Source organism: Triticum dicoccoides, chromosome 2A, assembly GCF_002162155.2.
Source record: "Triticum dicoccoides isolate Atlit2015 ecotype Zavitan chromosome 2A, WEW_v2.0, whole genome shotgun sequence".
NCBI lineage: Eukaryota > Viridiplantae > Streptophyta > Magnoliopsida > Poales > Poaceae > Triticum > Triticum dicoccoides.
Window position 1 is genome coordinate 398,842,150 of NC_041382.1, and position 18,124 is coordinate 398,860,273.

The window sequence follows — 18,124 nt, forward strand, 5'->3', positions numbered from 1 at the left end:
GAAGGGGGAAAGGATCCTTTGGACAAGCCTTGTTGAGGTCTTTAAAGTCGACACATAGGCGCCAGGATTTGTCCTTCTTTGGTACCATTACCAGGTTTGCTAGCCAGTCCGGATGTTTGATGTCTCTGATGAATCCGGCTTCCAATAGTTTGGCTAGCTCCTCTCCCATTGCTTGTCTTTTGGGTTCGGAAAATCGCCGAAGAGCCTGTTTGACTGGCTTGAATCCTTTTAGGATATTTAGGCTGTGTTCTGCCAACCTTCGTGGGATTCCTGGCATATCTGAAGGGTGCCAGGCAAATATATCCCAATTTTCCTGAAGGAATTCTCGTAGTGCGGCGTCTACGTCAGGGTTTAATTGTGCCCCGATGGAGGCCGTCTTTGCGGGGTCCGTTGGATGGACCTGGAATTTGACTATTTCATCCGCTGGTTTAAAAGAGGTGGATTTGGATCTCTTATCGAGTATCACATCGTCCATGTTCACCGTGGAGCGCAGCACAGTGAGTTCTTCTGCCGCTAGGGCTTCGGATAGTGCCTCTAGGGCTAGTGCGGCTGTCTTATTTTCGGCGCGGAGTGCTATGTCCGGATCACTGACAAGAGTGATTATTCCATTGGGCCCGGGCATCTTAAGCTTCATGTACCCGTAATGGGGCATGGCTTGAAAAATTGTGAATGCCTCTCGCCCTAATAGAGCGTGATATCCGCTGTTGAACGGGGCCACTTGGAACGTAACCTCCTCGGACTTGTAATTGTCCGGCGAGCCGAACACCACATTGAGTGTAGTTTTTCCTGTGCAGCGTGCTTCCTGGCTAGGGATTATTCCTCTAAAGGTTGTGCTGCTTCGCTCAATGCGGCTCCAGTCTATTTCCATTTTTCGAAGTGTTTCCTCGTAGATGAGGTTTAATCCGCTGCCGCCATCCATGAGCACCTTGGTAAGGCGAAAGCCGTCCACTATTGGGCTGAGGACAAATGCGGCTGGTGCTCGGGGAGTTTGGAATTTAGGTTCGTCGCTCCATGGATTTGTTGTTGCTACTTGGTAGACTTCGGCGAGGCTGCGGATTGTTCGTTTCCGCATACTATTTGATGCGAAAGTCTCGAAGACTGTTGACACCGTGCTGGTACTGTTGGAGTGGTTCTCTGGGGCTATAAGCTCTTCGCCACTTTTGGCCACCTGCCGCAGTATCCAACATGCTCGAAGGCTATGTGTTGGAGTGGCGCCCTCTGTACAGTGAATTTTACAGGGTCCGCTGAGCCATCCCTCCAGTACGGTTCCGTACCCTTTATGGGGTTTTTGCTTTTTGGTTTTTGTACCGGGTGCCTGAGCATGATGCACCCTTTTGTTTTGGACTAGGGTTGTATTCGGAGCCGGATTGTCCCAAAACTTAGTTTCGGTTTTCCGGAAACTCTCCATCGCACAGTACTTTCGTACTATGGATGCCAGGTTGGCGAAGCGTGTAATTTCACGAGGACTTATGGCGTTCAAGATTCCCTTGTCTGTGCAATTAGTGCAGAAAATCGAAATTGCGTTTTCCTCACGGCTGTCTTTTATCCTGTCCATAACCAGGAGGAATCTGGCCCAGTAATGGTGTACTGTTTCAGCGGGCTCTTGCCGGATTTGAGATAGATCGCATATGTTTGGGTGGGTGGGCGGAATTGAGTCCAGAACCCTGCCCATCTTGAGGCTCAAAGGCCGAAAAATTTCTGAATTTGGAAGCTTGGATTGCTGGATGTTGTGCAACGAGTCTGGTCTGCTGCCTGATTTTAGGTTCAGTACTTGATCGACGTCCGTCCCTCCGCGGGAATCCGGCATGGAGGGTTCGGGAGTCCGTACATAACTGATTTTTAATACAGAAGAAGAGTCGCCGCGTTGTTCCTCTACCACCACAACATGGTGGGTAACCTGGGGAGAGTTAATCACTCTCAGATCGGTTTTTAGCCCAATCTGATTGTAGTCTGTAGCGACTCCCAGGGCGGCGATGCGATCCAAAAGCTCGTTTACGGAAGAGAGCTCCATTGGATCCAGCTGCTCGGCGAATTCCGAGTTGACGTGAAGATTGCTTTCGATGACCCGAGAGGTCATCGTCGAAGCGGTGGCCAAACAGGCGGTCATGAGAAAACCACCTAGCCGGATAGTTTGGCCGGCGGCCAAAGCTCCTTCGGTGATGGTACCGTCTTTAAAGACGGGAAGAGGCATCCTTCCTGATCGTGACGGCACAGAGGAACTCTCAATGAAAGCACCAATGTCGGTGTCAAAACCGGCGGATCTCGGGTAGGGGGTCCCGAACTGTGCGTCTAGGCGGATGGTAATAGGAGACAAGGGACACGATGTTTTTACCCAGGTTCGGGCCCTCTCGATGGAGGTAAAACCCTACTCCTGCTTGATTAATATTGATGATATGGGTAGTACAAGAGTGGTTCTACCACGAGATCAAGGAGGCTAAACCCTAGAAGCTAGCCTATGGTATGATTGTTGTAATGGTTGTTCGTCCTACGGACTAAAACCCTCCGGTTTATATAGACACCGGAGAGGGCTAGGGTTACACAGAGTCGGTTACAATGGTAGGAGATCTACATATCCGTATTGCCAAGCTTGCCTTCCACGCCAAGGAAAGTCCCATCCGGACACGGGATGAAGTCTTCAATCTTGTATCTTCATAGTCTTGGAGTCCGGCCGATGATGATAGTCTGCCTATCCGGACACCCCTAGTCCAGGACTCCCTCAGATGTGCCTCCTTGTTATGTGAAAAAAATATTCCTCCCGTTGACAGCTGGGACACATCAGATTTGGTGGCTGACTTGTGGGCCTACTAAGCAGACGTGTACGCAGGGCTTTGTCAACTTAATCAACAAATGATTCTAGCAGCTGGACCATTGGATGTTAATCCAACAGCCATGCTCCTTCTTCAACCTTTGTTCTTGCTCGTGTCTCCCGTGGGCGGCACCGCGGCAGTGCTGTTGTGCACCTGAACGAGTCAAGTTTCCCACTCCTCTTCGTCTGCGACTTCACTGCCGCGTCTTCCCCATCTCCGGGTCGTTCCAGTCTGGGTCCTCCCGTCGTCCACTGGCCTTGGTGCGCTCGGCACGGTGTGGTCAACATGGTCAACAACCGAGAGTCATCAGAAGATGACTGTACGTGAGAGGCTGACAGTGGGGACGCACCACGCCCATGGACGCATGCATGCAACTGCATCCTTTTTACCCTGAAAATTAATGTTTTCTCCCCCTCACTACTGCGACCCACTAGCTACATCTTCGCACACAAGGAAGTGCGGCCGGGCAAAAAAACGATTCGCCCCCCTGATTGTTGGGACCCACCAGCTATATCTTCGCACGCAAGGAAGTGCCTGACAGTCGGGACCCACTTGGTCGAAGCATATGTAGCATTGTCATTCTGGTCGCGAATGTGTGCGTGCATACTGGTCGATGTAGAGGCGCGCATGTAGCATGTACACGTACGTACAGTGGCCAGTGTGCAAGAAAGAAAATACGGCCACGTACGTACATACGGGCGGGGTCTCAAACGCCTACTCGCGCATACGTACGGCCATGGCTCGTGTACATGGCTAGGTCGGAACAGAGAAACTACGTCATCGTCCTGTTCACGGGGAGCCAACCGGCTGGGTCGGAACAGAATGTGTCGTCGGGTTAATCGAGAGGGCTTGGACGGAACAGCCGATGGAAACGAGGCCTGGCATACCGCAGAACAGAGGAAACGGCCTTGTGTTCGACCGGCCACGTTCAAAACGGGATCTTGTTCATCAGGAGGGGTCTGGCGTACCACAGAATGGAGGAAACGGACCTCCTATGGTCGAAACGGGGGTCATGTTCATCGGGAGGGGTGTGGCGTACCGCAAAACGGAGGAAATGGACTAGTGTTGGAGCGCTACGGTCGAAACGGCGGTCCTGTTCATTGGGAGGGGTGTCGCATACCGCCAAATGGGACTCCATGGGATACTGTTCATCTCCACCATCGACCCCCTCCAGCCTCCACGAGCTACTGTTCATCCACAGTCGACCTCCTCCAGCCTCCACCTGTGACTGTTCATCCATGGGCACCTGTTCATCCAGCCTCCACCGCGCGCTACTCCACCGGCTACTGTCCAACCAGCCCTCTCCATGGGCTCCTATTAAACCACCCCTCCACGGGCTACTATTCATCCATCGCTCCACCGTCTACTCTTCATCCAGCCCTCCACGGGGTGGTCTTTTTCATCTAGCCCTCCATGGGGTCCTGTTCATCCAGTCCCAACCGGCTCGATCGATCAGGGTCCTGTTCATCCATAGGCAACACCACGGGGTCCTATTCATCCACCCCCACCGGGAACTGTTCATCCAAAGCCCCTAGCAACCCTCACTATTCATCCAGAGGCAGCATCGATCAGCTTCAGTTAGCAGCAGTAGCGAAGGAATCCCTCTATCGGGTTCAGTTAACAGCCATCGATCGACCACTCGGGTTCAGTAACGCGTAGCCTGCAGTGCAATCACTCGGGTTCAGTTAGAGCCCAACGCCTTGCTCGGGTTCAGTTAGAGCCCAACGCCTCGCACCCACGCGCATGCGTGTACGATAGAAATGTGCGAGAACTCCAAATTCCATTAAAAGGGTTTGTGAAAGTGCAACTATCCCTTGGTGGTTTTGGTAATTACTAACAACATATAACTCATTGAACTAATGCTATCTCAAGATGAATATTTCAGGAAAGTTCAATGATTGACATGGCATGGATTAGGAATGTGTACCCCTCAAAATGCTAACGACACATATTGGCTCAAGCTCAAGACTATTCATTTTATTTGAGTGATCCAAGATCACATTGAGTCCAGATGAAAAGCCAATACTATTAAAAGGGGATGAGGTGTTGCTTGATGGCTTTCTTGCTCAAAATGCTTAGTGATATGCTCCAAAATCCCTCAACCACTTACTCATATCCACATATGTCCCATACCAAAAGTCAAACTTGGCCCCACCGAAACATTCTATCTGGCGCCACTGAGTTCACTTGACATAGCCACTGTCAGAAATCCTAGTCACTTCGGTCTCACCGATAGGGATATCGGTCTCACCGAGATGGGATTGCAAACTCTCTATTTCCCTTCGTAATGTTTCGGTCCAACCGAGATGAGCGATCGGTCCCACTTAGATTGCAATGCAAACTCTCTGTTTCCCCTTCGTAACATTTCGGTCTCACCGAGATGAGCGAATCGGTCCCACCGAGTTTGCCTGACAACCTCTCTGGTTAGCTTATTACCAAAATTGGTCTTACCGAGTTTGTGTAATCGGTCTTAGCGAGATTACATTATGCCCTAACCCTAATGAAATCGTTCCCACCGAGTTGACATGTCGGTCCCACCGAAATGGCTAATGGCCACATTATGAACTAAATCGGTCTGACCGAGTTTTCTGATTCGATCCCACCGAGTTTGGTGAATTGTGTGTAATGGTTAGATATTGTGTGGAGGCTATATATACCCCTCCACCCACTCTTCATTCGTCGAGAGAGCCATCAGAACATGCCTACACTTCCAGCATACATTTTCTGAGAGAGAACCACCTACTCATGTGTTGAGACCAAGATATACCATTCCAACCACATAAATCTTGATCTCTAGCCTTCCCCAAGTTGCTTTCCACTCAAATCAACTTTCCACCAAATCCAAATCTGTGAGAGAGAGTTGAGTGTTGGGGAGACTATCATTTGAAGCACAAGAGCAAGGAGTTAATCATCAACACACCGTCTATTACCTTTTGGAGAGTGGTGTCTCCTAGATTGGTTAGGTGTCACTTGAGAGACTCCGTCAAGATTGTGGAGTTGAACCAAGGAGTTTGTGCGGGCAAGGAGATCGCCTACTTCGTGAAGATCTACCCTAGTGAGGCAAGTCCTTCGTGGGAGATGGCCATGGTGGGATAGACAAGGTTGCTTCTTCGTGGACCCTTCGTGGGTGGAGCCCTTCGTGGACTCGCGCAACCGTTGCCCTTCGTGGGTTGAAGTCTCCATCAATGTGAATGTACGATAGCACCACCTATCAGAACCACGCCAAAAATATCCGTGTCTACATTGCGTTTGCTCCCTCCAAACTCCTCCCTTTACGTTCATGTGCAATGTTTTACATTCTGCTGCTATACTCTTAGACTTGCATGTGTAGGTTGATTGCTTGACTTGTGCTAAGTAGCTAAAATCTGCCAAAACTTAAAATTGGGAAAAGGCTAATTTTTTATTTGGTCAAGTAGTCTAATTACCCCCCCCCCTCTTAGACATATTTTGGATCCTACAAGTGGTATCAGAGCTTTGGTCTCCATTTTCCTTGATTTCCATAGCTTTTGGTGATTATAGCCTTGGTTTCACAACCTAGGAGAGTATGGCATCTAGCGAGGGAAATTACCGCCGTAGAGGTCCTTACTTTGATGGTACTAATTTTTCTAGTTGGAAGCACAAAATGAAAATGCATATTCTTGGACATAATCCTGCCGTTTGGGCTATTGTGTGTATTGGTTTGCAAGGTGAATTCTTTGATGGGAGAGAACCGAACCGTGAAGCTACCGCGGAAGAGTTGAAGATGTTGGAATACACTGCTCAAGCTTGCGATATCCTCTTCAATGGATTATGCCCTGAAGAATTTAACAAAATCAGTCGTCTTGAGAATGCAAAGGAAATTTTGGATATTTTGATTGATATGCACAAGGGTACCCACTCCGTCAAGGAATCCAAATTGGATGTGCTTCTAAAGTCAACTTGGCAACCTCAAAATGAAGGATGGTGAAGGTGTTGCTGAAATGTACTCTAGGCTTGCTCTCATCACAAATGAGATTTCCGACTTAGGAAGCGAAGAGATGACCGATAGATTCATCATCAAGAAGATCCTAAGAGCCTTGGATGGAAAATATGATACCGTGTGCACATTGATCCAAATGATGCCCAATTACAAAGATCTCAAGCCAACGGAAGTCACTGGAAGAATTGTTGCTCATGAGATGTCACTCAAGGATAAGGAAGAGCTTCACAACAAGTCAAGTGGTGCTTACAAGGCCTCATGTGATGCTCCTACATCATCAAGTGAGAAACAAACCTTCAATGAACAATTGAGCCTAATGGTGAAGAATTTCAACAAGTTCTACAAGAGTAGAAGCAAGGAAAGAAGTTCCAAGTCAAGGTCCTACAATGACAAGAGATCTTCAAGTCGAGAACGTAATTGCTATAATTGTGGAAGACCCGGACACTACTCCAATGAGTGTATGCCCCCCTACAAGAGAAGAGAAGATTCACCAAAGAGAAGAAGTAGAAGAGAAGAATCACCAAAAAGAGAGAGAAGGAGTAGAGATGATCGTTATGAACGAAGAACCTCTCGCAGAAGCAAGGATTCAGAAAGGAAGGACAAATCATCAAAGAGCTACACAAAGCGAAGACATCAAGCTCACATTGATGAATGGGTATCCGGCTCCGACTCCGACCACCACTTCGAGAGAAGTTATCACTCTGACTCTGAATATACTCAAGATGAAGGTGTTGCCGGTCTAGCACTTGTGTCGACCAACTCCTACGACATATTTGACTCACCAGATGAAGGAATTGGAAGATGCTTCATGGCTAAAGGTCCAAAGGTAACACACCCCAAGTATGTTGATTACAATAGTGATTAAGATGATTTGCTAGGTGATGATGATTTACTTGTTGACAACTCTAGTGACGAAAACTATGATGAGCTTGCTATTAATCATGTTAATCAAAATAAAATGAATGACGGTGATAAGAAGGAGATTGAGCGTCTAAATAAAGAACTAAACACTCTTAAGTTAGCTCATGAAACTACATTAGAAGATCAATGAGAACTTTTAAAGACTCGTGAGAAGCTACGCTTTGAAAAACTCAACCTTGAGCAAGACCATGAGTTTTTAAAGGCAATCAATGATGATCCTCCTAAGGAAAGTTCTTCTTACATTTCCAAGTGTTTACTCTTGTCTACTTACATGCCACAAGTAAAATCTAGCAACAAGAGTAAGGAAGATTCTTCATCTAGTAGTAACAACAATCATGCTAAATCCAATGTTGTTGCTTCTAGTAGTTCTCTTGATTCTACTAATGATTCTCTTAGCCAAGTTACACTTGAGCAAGAAAATAGCTTACTGAAGGGGATTATAGAGAAAGGTGTTTCCAAGAGCCTTGCCGGGAGTAAGCAATTTGAGGAAATTGTACGCAGGCAAGGAAGGCACCCAAAGAATCAAGGAATTGGTTTTGAACGAAAGTACAATGCCAATGGAGTTGAGTAGGAAGAAGATCAATACCCCAAGACAAAGTTTGTTCCTCAACAAGAGAAGTATGACCTCTTTCCAAGGCACACAAGCTCAAGATGATCTTCCACCAGAAGACCACAAGCAAAAAGGCAAGGACAAGCTTCAAGAAGCATTAAGGTGGGTGAGGAAAATTCTAAGTTTTTTCACGCTATGGCCACTGAGAGGTTTCGATGGAATACGATTTCTTCTACAAGAACTCGACGGGTGAGGTGGTTTCTGACCATCAAATGTTGGCGGGCATGTTTTGGTCAGATTTCAATCAGCGCATGGGACATGCAAAAGGAATTCAAATGGGATTTGATCTGCCCAACTTAATTCAGAGAGTTGATGGTCTGGAAGATGTATCTTTGCCGTTCACAGATTCTGAGGTTGATGCTGTAATTAAGAATATGCCATCTGACCGTGCTCCAGGCCCCGATGGCTTTACAGGTCTTTTTTTAAAGAGTTGCTGGACTATTCTCAAGGAGGACTTCATGCAACTTGTCAATGAGTTTTATGAGGGGAGGTGTAATTTGGAATGTCTCAATACTTCCTTAATCACCCTTGTCCCCAAGAAGCTAAGCCCTTAAGTGGTTGGTGATTTCAGGCCCATATCCCTGACAAACACGTGTTTGAAGTTTTTGACTAAGCTGCTAGCCAATCGACTTCAAAGAGTGATCTTGAGATGTATACATCGCAATCAGTATGGGTTTCTATGTTGCCACTCTATCCAGGATTGTCTAGCCTAGTGTTTTGAATATATTCATCAATGCAAAGCTTCAAAACGTCCCATCATCCTCCTTAAGCTTGATTTCACGAAGGCCTTCGATACAATTGAGCATGAAGCCATCCTCGGAATCCTTCAGTGCAAGGGTTTTGATGCTCGTTGGACAGGCTGGAGTAATAGCATTTTGTCCACGGGTTCTTCTTCCGTTCTCTTAAATGGAGTCCCAGGTAATCATTTTGTCTACAGAGCTGGTGTACGTCAAGGAGATCCTCTCTCTCCTTTATTATTTGTCATTACGATTGATTTGCTTCAGTCGGTAGTCAATGAGATGTGCTCAAGAAACATCCTCACTTTTCCAATTCCAACAAATTCCAATGACTATCCGATCTTGCAATATGCGGATGACACGCTAATTGTTTTGCCTGCGGTTGATGATCAGCTGATTTCCTTCAAGGACATGCTTACCACCTTTGCAGCATCCACTGGTTTACATGTCAACTTCAGTAAGTCATCCCTTATTCCATTCAATATGTGTGATGAAGAGGGAGCTAGGATTGCCAACCTCCTAGGTTGTGATGTGGGATCTATGCCTTTCACATATCTCGGGCTACCTATGGGTATGTCCAGACCCACAATTTATGATCTTTTACCTCTTGTTGACCGTATTGAGCGCCGGTTATCCGCTTCCTCGTGTCTTCTAAATCAAGGAAGTTGATTGCAACTTCTTCAGTCGGTGCTTTGCTCAATGCCAATTTATTTCCTATGCACTCTATCTCTCCCCAAGGGCATTTTGCAACAGATTGAGAGAATCATGCGTCAATGCCTGTGGAGAGGCAATACAGATAATCCTCGACAATCCCTAGCTACATGGGATCGGGTCTGCCGACTAAAGAAATGTGGTGGTTTGGGTGTGCTTAATTTAGGACTCCAAAATGAAGCCTTGTTAATGAAGCATCTTTTCAAGTTCTTTATAGAATGGACGTGCCTTGGGTCACTTTAATTTGGGACACATACTATGCTGCTTCGCCACCACAGGTCACGCAGGGATGTGGATCCTTTTGGTGGAGGAATGTCATGAGCTTATACAACAACTTCTGGAAGTTAGCTGTTCCACAAGTGCACACTGGCAACTCGGTGGTTTTTTGGCTTGATCGGTGGCAGTTGGGTAATAATGCGGTTCTTTTGAGTGAGAAGTTTCCTCGGCTTCATTCTTTTGTCATTAATGACACAGTCACAGTCAGAGAATTTATGGAGCTTCTCGAGATCTCGGAACATTTCCATCTGCCACTGTCTCAAGAGGCTTATTCTGAACTTTCCCATCTTCAAGTTTTACTGTCTTTGGTCAGTCTGAATGTGGACTGCAAGGATATTTGGAAGTGGCCATCTAAAACTAGGCAGTTTAAATCAAAGTTGTATTATGAGGCTTGCTTCTCCCATTTGGTAGTTGATCCTATCTTCAAATGGATTTGGAAGTCTGCTTGCACGCTCAAGTTTAAAGTGTTTGGATGGCTTCTCCTAATGGACCATTTGAATACTAGGGATATGATGCAACGCAGAAACTGGATCATCCAAGATGATACATGTGTCCTTTGCCTCTGTGCCTCACATGAGGATCGTGCACACCTTTTCTTTGCTTGCAACTTCAGCCAAAGGGTTTGGAATTACCTTGGCATTTCCTGGATCACTCAACCAAACCAGAGTACATATGAGATGGCTCTTTCGGCTAGGAGGGATTTTGGTCATCCTTTCTTCACTGAGGTGGTTTTTACTGCTACTTGGAATATATGGACACAAAGGAATGGGAAAATCTTTAGGAATGAGAGACCTTCCTTCATTTCTTGGAGGAGGAATTTCATACATGATATCTCCCTTTTAGCTCATAGAATCAAATGTAAATATAAGGATAGCTTAGTTCTTTGGATAGCCTCTCTATCATAGGCTTCTTGTAAGTATTTTCTTTCTCTACTCTCTGTCTCCATGTAATTATGTAAACTCTTGTTAAAGTTTAATAAATCACTGTGAGGTTCTTGCCTTGCAGTACATAGTCAAAAAAAAGAGGTGATTGATGCATTTGAAAAATCTCCTAAGGCCTTGGTCAAGTGAGTTCCCAAGACTACATCAAGTTCTACTTCGTCAAGTATGACTACAACTCCAAGGATTCCCATCAAGATGATGTGGATTCCAAAGAAGAAGAACTGGAGAGTTCTTGAGGGTGACTCCGCCAACATACTTCACTCATATCATTTTGGCAAGGACAAGTGAAAACAACTTCCACATCTTGCACTAGTTCAAGGAGTCACAAAACCTCTTGTTGGTAAGACAAGGGACAAGGTAACCTAATGCTTTCATGGACATCATCATGTGTGAACTTCACTCTATGTCTATGGATATCCTTGTTTGTTGCTTGTGGGACTAACCCGTGTAGGTATTGAAAGTGCAACTCACTCCAATGGATTGCTCCGAATGATCTACATCAACATTGAGTTTTCACCGATTTGGCTTAGGCCATTGCACATGTGCTTTTTGGTCTGACCGAAAACTGCAAATCGGTGTGACCGAGTTCAACTCTCGGTGAAACCCTAGCAATCTCGGTGCCACCGAACTGTGACTCAGTCTGACCGAGTTCACAAGTTTAGGTTCCAAAAGTTGCTTCGGTATCACCGAGTTTAACAAATCAATAGCTACGAAATGCTTTCCATGGAGAACTAAAACTGAGTTTTGACTCATCTGTTTTGAAAAAAAATTGCACTTTGTGATGCTCATCTACTCTACCTTATCTATATCTATTCACAGGGTTTGCTGTCAGTTTGCTTGCCAAGATGTCTGACTAGAGTGATAGCCAAAATAAGTCTGAAGATCAAGTGCACATGAGTGAGGGCACTAGTCCCTCAAGAAGCTATGATGAGGGCAGCAGGAGCACACCAAGTAACTTGCCAAAGGCAGCCACCAGATCAAGGAAGAAGAGAACCTCAGATTCTGAAGATGAGGACTATGTGGCTACAGAGGAGGAAGTGAGCTCCAAAAAGAAAGTCCTGAAGAAGGAGTATGCCACAGCTGCTGCAACCAAGCCAGGGTTGAACAAGAAGATTCCTGCCAAAAGGGTTCTGATATCTAAGGCCAGGGCCTCCACTCAAGAAACAATGGAGTTCACTCTTGAACACAAAGAAGCTGGAGAGGGCAAGAAGAGGAAGGAGAGGGTCAGAAATACCATTGCCAGAGTTATTGGCAAGTCCTCCATGATGAGAGATCCTAATGAGGATGAAGATGAAGAAGAGGAGGATGTTGCACCGGCACCCAAGACTCAGAAGCTTATGGGAGATGCAATCAAGTCAGGGGCTGCTACATCAAAGCCCAAATCTGCTCCCAAAGTTGCTGCTCAAGCTCATAATCCACCTAAGCCCAAGAGAAGCACTAGAAACATCTCAGCCGAGGAGAAGAACAAGGCCCTAGTGCCTGAAGTTGAAGAAGAAGATACTGAAGCCCAAGTGCTGAGAAAGCTGAAACCAAAGATTCTAGACCACAATGACACTCATCCAGTGGCAGAGGACATGAACATCAGAAAGGATGCAGGTTTGAGACTTTGGAGACAGTCTGATCCATATGTTGTGAGAAGGAGAACTGTTGTGGACTATAGGTTCCACACAAAAGAACAACAAGACTTCTATGAGACCATTCTGCTTGACAAGAAGCCTATTGTCTGTGATATGAAGTGGGTTGATTGAAAGTTCATTGATGAGAATGAAGATTACTTTCCAGGAGTACATGAAAGCTTCAAAGCTTGTGGAGTTGACAAGTTTGTTGGACAGAAGCTTACCAAATGGAATGATGAGCTAATCATGCAATTCTATTCTACAGCTCATTTCTATACAGATGGTAGAATAGTATGGATGTCTGAAGGTACAAGGTACCAATCAACTGTTGATGAGTGGGCCAACTTGATCAAAGCCCCAAAAGAGCATGAGGATGATTTGGATATCTATGCCAAGAAGAAGGATGACCACGACTCTATGGAAAACATGTACAAAGAGATCCTTGACAAAGCATTGGACACACATAAGTTTGGATCTGTACATTACTTGTTGTCTGATCTACCTACTATCAACACCATCTTGAGGCATACTTTGCTACCCAATCTGGAGATCACGATGATCAGAGGTCACTCACTAAACTTGCTGAAAATATTTGATGTGCCTCGGAAGTTTAAGGTCATGAGTCTGATTGTAGAGACAATCAAAAGGACAGTTGCTGACCAGAAAAGATCTTGTGGGTATGCTCCACACATTCAGATGCTCATCAACTCCCAGATGGGCACAGACACTTACTTGTTGGACAAGGGGCATTTACCCTTGCACCCAGAGTTTGAAGATTACACAGTTGCGATGAATGAGGATGATCCCACCTCAGAGCAAGCACAGGAGAAGAGAGCTAAGGCTAAGGCATAAAAAGCTACAAAGATTCCAAGTGCAGAAGAGGCATCTCAAGTGTTCTTGAAGAGCAAACAAGATCAACTAGCTTATCTGATTCAGGCCACTTTGAGGATTGAGAAGGGGTTGGCCACCCTGACTCAAAATCAGGAGAGCTTGGAGAGGAACATAGAAACCAAGTTTTATGATCTTGATCTGAAAGTCACTGAGATACAGACTGCAATTAAGCAGCTCCAGGAGGAAGCAAAAGAGAAGAGAGGGAAGGCAACAACAGATGCTTTTCAGTGAGTGCCACGAGGTCAGAGGTCAGCTGCAGTGCCAGTGCCAGATACAAGAGCTACATCATCTGCACCAGCAGCAACAACTTCAGTGCCACGTCCAGCAGCCACTCCACCAGCTCTAGCTACATCAACTGATGCCTTCATCCTCGGAGTTCTCTCTACACCACCTCCCGAAGACCAAGCCTGAGAGACGCATAGCACTATGCATTTTTGAACTTTGTGGTAACTTCTTGCCAAAGGGGGAGAAATGTATAGATCATAGGCTTCAAGAGAGATTGTTTTGCTTCTTTGTCCCTCTTGCTTTTGGTTGAACTTTTATGTGTGTGCTTGTTTGATACCTTATCTCCTTGTATGAGATACTTGTATGATCATGTGTTCAATCATATGCTACTTTAACGCTTGCTTGGATGATACTATATATTATATCTCATATATGATCATTCACTTTGCTTGGTGATGAGTGCATGTTTTTAATTTATATCATTTTGAGCGCTCCACCAAGATGTATGTGACATGGAAGAATAACCCATGATCCTAATAGACTGTGCATTTGCATTCAAAAGCAAATTTTAAATAATGCACAAATTTAGGGGGAGCTCTTACTTATCACATACTTCTCAAAGCGACGATGTATTTATATCTTATTATCACTTGTCAAAGCTTTGATCTATATGTTGTCATCAATTACCAAAAAGGGGGAGATTGAAAGTGCAACTATCCCTGGTTGGTTTTGGTAATTACTAACAACATATAACTCATTGAACTAATGCTATCTCAAGATGAATATTTGAGGAAAGTTCAATGATTGGCATGGCATGGATTAGGAATGTGGACCCCTCAAAATGCTAAGGACACATATTGGCTCAAGCTCAAGATCTACATTTTATTTGAGTGATCCAAGATCACATTGAGTCCATAGGAAAAGCCAATACTATTAAAAGGGGATGAGGTGTTGCTTAATGGCTTTCTTGCTCAAAATGCTTAGTGATATGCTCCAAAAGCCCTCAACCACTTACTCATATCCACATATGTCCCAAACCAAAAGTCAAACTCGGCCCCACCAAAACATTTTATCTAGCGCCACCGAATTCACTTGACATAGCCACTGCCAGAAACCCTAGTCACTTAGGTCTCACCGATAGGGATCTTGGTCTCACCGAGATGGGATTGCAAACTCTCTATTTCCCTTCGTAATGTTTCGGCCCAACCGAGATGAGCGATCAGTCCCACCGAGATTGCAATGCAAACTCTCTATTTCCCCTTCCTAACATTTCGGTCTCACCGAGATGAGCGAATCAGTCCCACCGAGTTTCCCTGACCAACTCTCTGGTTAGCTTATTACCAAAATCGCTCTTACCGAGTTTGTGTAATCGGTCTCACCGAGATTACGCTATGCCCTAACCCTAATGAAATCGGTCCCACTGAGTTGACATGTCGGTCCCACCGAAATGCCTAACGGTCACATTATGAACTAAATTGGTCTAACCGAGTTTTCTGATTCGGTCCCACCGAGTTTGGTGAATTGTGTGTAACGGTTAGATTTTGTGTGGATGCTATATATACCCCCCACCCACTCTTCATTATTGGAGAGAGCCATCAGAACGTGCCTACACTTCCGGCATACATTTTCTGAGAGAGAACCACCTACTCATGTGTTGAGACCAAGATATACCATTCCAACCACATAAATCTTGATCTCTAGCCTTCCCCAAGTTGCTTTCCACTCAAATCATCTTTCCACCAAATCCGAATCTCTGACGGAGAGTTGAGTGTTGGGGAGACTATCATTTTAAGCACAAGAGCAAGGAGTTCATCATCAACACACCATCTATTACCTTTTGGAGAGTGGTGTCTCCTAGATTGGTTAGGTGTCACTTGGGAGCCTCCGTCAAGATTGTGGAGTTGAACCAAGGAGTTTGTACGGGAAAGGAGATCGCCTACTTCGTGAAGATCTACCCTAGTGAGGCAGGTCCTTCGTGGGTGATGGCCATGGTGGGATAGACAAGGTTGCTTCTTTGTGGACCCTTCATGGGTGGAGCCCTCCGTGGACTCGCGCAACCGTTACCCTTCGTGGTTTGAAGTCTCCATCAACGTGGATGTACAATAGCACCACCTATCGGAACCATGCCAAAAATCTCCGTGTCTACATTGCGTTTGCTCTCTCCAAACTCCTCCCTTCTTCATGTGCAATGTTTTATGTTCCGCTGCTATACTCTTAGACTTGCATGTGTAGGTTGATTGCTTGACTTGTGCTAAGTAGCTAAAATCTGCCAAAACTTAAAATTGGAAAAAGGCTAAGCTTTTATTTGGTCAAGTTGTCTAATCACCCCCCCCCCCTCTAGACATACTTTCGATCCTACATTTTTCAAACCAACTACAGAAAGCAAGCAAAAGAACAGTCGCGTCCGGCACCTATACTAGTCTTCTCACCAGCGCGGAGCTGAGTGCTGCCACTAGGACGTGGGAGGGAGCCCCCAAGGCCCAAGGGCGGCACTCCGGAGAATCTGGGGCATGTATAGCCCCACTCATTATTACGTGAGAGTGTCACGAGAGGAGACCTTCACATTCACTGGGCCTTGCTTCATGGGTAGAACTTCCGAAGGTGCTGGATGTTCCAGGCGTTCTGGATGGGGATCCCGTCCTACGTCTCCAGGCACGTGGCGTCAGTCCTGGAGACACGGGCGACCCTAAAAGGGCCCTCCCACATGGGTGAGAGCATATGCAGCCCTTCCCTGGAGAGCACCCGCCTCAGGACGAAATCGCCCACCTCGAGCGTCCCAGACTGGACAATGCGGCAGTGGTACCGCCGCAGCGCCTGCTGGTACCTCGTTGCCCGGAGCGAGGCTTGGCAGCGGCATTCCTCCCCCAGCACGATATCCATCCCCCGCGAGGCATCCTAGCATGCCTCATCAAACGCAAGACCCGCGCGAAGTGATGCTTGACCTCGTGTGGGAGAACCGCTTCGGCTCCGTAGACGAGGAAGAATGGAGTCTTGTCGGTTGGCTTGATGGCGGTGGTGCGGATGGACCACAGCACAGACTGGAGCTCGTCTAGCCAGCCCCTGCCGCAGGCCTTGAGCTTCTTCTTGAAAGTTCTTGCCTTGAGGCCCCTCAGGTTGGCGCGCTTGGCTTCGTCGTTGCTCCTGGGGTGTGCCACTAAGGCATAGCATATCTGCATTCCAAGGTTAGCACGATATGTTTTGAAGAGATTGCCAGTGAACTGCAAGCCGTTGTTGGTGATGATGCGATTACAGACCCCGAACCGACTCACGAGGCCCTTTGATGAACTTGATAGCCGAGCCAGCTGGGATGGTGTGGACAGCCTCCACCTCCGCCCACTTGGTGAACTTGTCGATGACGATGTAGAGGTAGCGGTAGCCCCCAGGCGCTCAAGGGAACGGACCCAAGATGACCAGCCCCCAAACTGCAAACGACCATGAGAGTGGGATGGTCTAGAGACACTAAGCAGGCTGATGGATATGCTTGGCATTGAACTGGCAGGTTTCACAAGATCTCACCAGCTGAATGGCGTCATTGAGCGCCGTGGGCCAGTAGAATCCTTTGCGGAACGCCTTGCCCACTAGGGTGCGTGATGACGAGTGGTGCCAGCAATCTCCGCCATGTATGTCGGCTAATAGCTCACATCCCTGCTCCCTGGAGCTGTATCACAGAGAAACATCGTTTGGCCATTTTCGGTAGAGCTCACTATCCTGAATGCAGTAGGCAGTGGCCTATCGAGCCACGCGCTCAGGGTCTTCCTCCTTCTCCAGGTAGGATCCCCTGAAGCAGGTATGCCTTGAACTCTTCAGTCTAGCACACCTCCTGAGGCTCGAGCGTGAGGAGTATACGTGCCCCGAGGTTGGGCCGCAAGTGGGGGCTCCCAAGAGGGGCGCTGGGGGAGCTCCTCCTGGGGCAATGTGGGTTCCACAGCAGGAGGGGCTGCTGAAGGCTTGAAGAGTCGCTCCTCGAAGACGCCAGGCTCCTAAGGCAGGCGCCGGGATGCCCACTTGGCGATGTCATCCGCTTCCTTGTTCGTGTCGCGCGGCACATGCTGTAGTTCAAGACCCGAGAATTGTTTCTCAATTTTGCGTACCTCCACAAGGTATGCCTCCATGTGTTCGTCCTTCGGCTTGTACACTTTCTTGGAGAAGTTGACGAGGAGCTGGGAGTCGCCCTTGATGGTGAGGCACTTCATTCCCAAGGTTGCCGCAGCGTTGAGACTGGCGATCAAGCCTTCGTACTCCGTGATGTCGTTGGAGACCTTCTCGCCCTACTGGAAGCAGAGCTATACGGCGTAGTAGAGCCTGCCCTGGGTGGGTGAGATAAGCACGGCTCCAGCCCCCGCGCCCTGACGTGCGAAGGCGCTATCGAAGTACATGACCCAGCCATTTGGTGCCCCGCTTACTGGTGAGAGGGTCCGGTCCTCTCCTGCT